This window comes from Ochotona princeps, chromosome 2 (assembly GCF_030435755.1).
Source record: "Ochotona princeps isolate mOchPri1 chromosome 2, mOchPri1.hap1, whole genome shotgun sequence".
NCBI lineage: Eukaryota > Metazoa > Chordata > Mammalia > Lagomorpha > Ochotonidae > Ochotona > Ochotona princeps.
In genome coordinates this window covers 95,898,485-95,901,092 of record NC_080833.1, presented here as the reverse complement: position 1 = coordinate 95,901,092, position 2,608 = coordinate 95,898,485, and the positions used below count along the sequence as shown (strand labels likewise).

Below are 2,608 nucleotides of genomic sequence, written 5' to 3'. Positions count from 1 at the left end.
TAGCCAGAACCCACCTGGGATACCCGAGTTGCAGGCAGAGCCCTAATTTGCTAAGCCACAACACTAGCCCCTAATTGCTTGCTTCTTAAAATGGGCTTGTTAACCCATGAATGTCGACGATTTTTCCATAAACAGGTTTTAATTCAATGAACATAGATGGAAAACGGACTGTAGGAGCTGAGACGCTATATGGAGGGAAGGTGTGCGCATGCTGGATACTGCTGGGCGTCTGGTTTGTGCACAGGTGTAGGGGTTGGAGCGAAGGGGCAGAGAAGGAGCGCTGGAACGTTTGCACTTGAGAGTGGGTGAGTGGTCTGGGACAAAAGCTCCGCCTGGCCGGGCTCTCCTCTCCACGCCTCAGGATTCTCCCCTTTGCTTCTCTCAGGGCGCTTGACAGCCTCCCCCTTCCCTTCTTCCGTAGTGCGGCAGCTCCCACCCAGGATCGCCAGGGAAGACAGGGTGGGGGAGGGCGTCAGGGGCCGCAGCATCTTGGAAAGCCTGAGCGTTGCGTGGCAGGAGGCGGCCACGCTGCGGAACAGAGGGCCACGCTGCGGGACTCCGGGGTCAGAGTGCGGGCGCCCAGGAGACGCCACGCCTCCGACTCGTGGTCCACCACAAAGGCTGGAGCCGAGCTCGCGCCCAAACCCGGCGCACGGCGGCCTCCGGGTGAGCTCCTCCTCCAACCCCCGCCCCGTCTCCCGCCCTGAGGGCCCTGCCTGACCTCCGATCCGGATCCCTTGGGTCCATCCTGCCTGAGCCCGCGAGCGCGCGGGGCCAGGAGAGCAGGTGTTCCAGATGCCTCCCTCTCGGGGATCTGGTCCCCGGCCCCATGCCCCTAGCCATGCAGCGTGACAGGCACCAGGGCGATGACGAAGGCAGCTAGCTCCTCCTTCACGTTCCGAGGCCTGCGGGACACTTTTATTTGCCTGGTGGTGGCCAGAGTTCATTGAGCTAAAAAGTGTTAACTTTGGGCACCTTTCACTGCGCGGCCCTGCGGCTCCCGGAGGAGTTCTCAGCCGCGTGGAGGAGGAGGAAGGCTCCTATTGAGCATGGCCCCTCTTTCAGCCTGGGTCTGCTGTGGGGTGCCCTAACAGGACTAGGGTAAGAGCCAGAGCCAGGCAGGGCCGCAGCTCCCAGGGCTCTCAAAGAAAGCGCGGAATTCTTGCATCTCTTGTTCCATATAGAGAAGACTTTGCAGAGACTCTGGAATTTCCCGTTTAGTTTGCCAAACCTTGGTTATTTCTTGTAGTATAAATGTAGGGCAGCAGTCCAGCCGCTTGGGGGGGGGGGGGGCTGGGGAAGTCCCCAAGTACATCCACGTGTGCAGACCCCTGGGTGATGACAACAGGCACCTGTGAGAGGGATCTGGCCATATGGAGAGGTTGGGGGTGGACAAAGAAAGGCCATTTTGCAAGTGGACCGAGTTTGAATGATGCTCAATGTTCATCAGCACCGGGAGAAATTATTAGAAAGAATTAAGCAGAGGAGGGAACCTGGATCAGCTCACGTGATGTGATGTGATGGTTGGCTTGCTGCTGCTGGCACATCTGGATGCCGCCATAGCTTGCTCAGCAGTCAGGTGTTGCATCTAGCGCAGGAAGGCTGGACTGCTTTGACAAAATCTTAGTAGCAGGTTGGGCAAGGCTTTTTTGGTTAACAACCCGAATCTGATTCACACAGCCCACCTTCCTCTCTCCACCAGTGTTCCCCAGTATAAGTTTTGGGTGGCCTGCAGGGGGACCCAGAATGCCACTGCTGTGTGCTGTAGGGCTGTCTTTGTTTCTGCTGACCCAGCCTCCCCTCTCAGGCCAGTGGGACTTTACCCCAGAAGCAATCAGGGTGTTTTAAGTCCTAATTACACTGAAAAGTTAATCACTATGCCATTCTAATCTGCTCTGCAAAAGGAGAAGCAGCTAAGGATTACACCAGCTGGTGACAGGGAAGGATATTGGTAAGGTTTGGGATTCCGGTGCCCAGTGGTTTGAGATCATTAAAACTGGGCCTGGGCAAAGGTTGAGACAGAATAGTTTAAAATCAGTGAGGCAAGGGTCTTAAACTCAATTTCTTTATAAGATTTATTTAGTTTTATTGGAGAGTTGGATATACAGAGATGAGGAGAGACAGAAAGATTTTCCATCTGCTGCTTCACTTCCCAAGTGGCTGCAATGGCCAGAGCTGAGCCAATCTGAAACCAGGAGCCAGGAACTTCTTCCAGGTCTCCCACGCAGTTGCAAAGACCCAAAGCTTTGGGCCGTCCTCGACTGCTTTCCCAGGCCACAAGCAGGGAGCTGGATGGGAAGTGGGGCTGCAGGGACTAGAACCGGTTCCCATATGGGATTCTGGCACTTGGAGGTGGAAGGTTAGTCAGTTGAGCTCCTGTGCCAAGCCCTGTTTGTTCACTTTAAACTGTGTATGGCCTAATGCTGTTAACAAAAGTTTTCTGGGTTCAGCTTCATTGGAAAGCCACCTATTACCTTCTAGGGCTACTATCAACTAGAATTTTGCTACTGTGTGGCATATATTTCAGTAATTGCTTAGCAAGACTCTGGCAGTAATTTCAATCTCTGTCTCAGGTTTCTTTTCCTAAAATGTATTGATTGATTTGGTG

At 54.1% G+C, this 2,608-nt stretch overlaps 1 non-coding gene across 1 annotated transcript; it reads right to left on the bottom strand.

The window, feature by feature from the left end:
- Positions 1-1,823: 1,823 nt before the first annotated feature.
- On the bottom strand, positions 1,824-1,936 carry LOC118758729 (U8 small nucleolar RNA). Its single transcript, XR_004995812.1, has one exon. It is a non-coding gene; the product is annotated as a U8 small nucleolar RNA (small nucleolar RNA).
- Between the last annotated feature and the right edge of the window lie 672 nt (positions 1,937-2,608).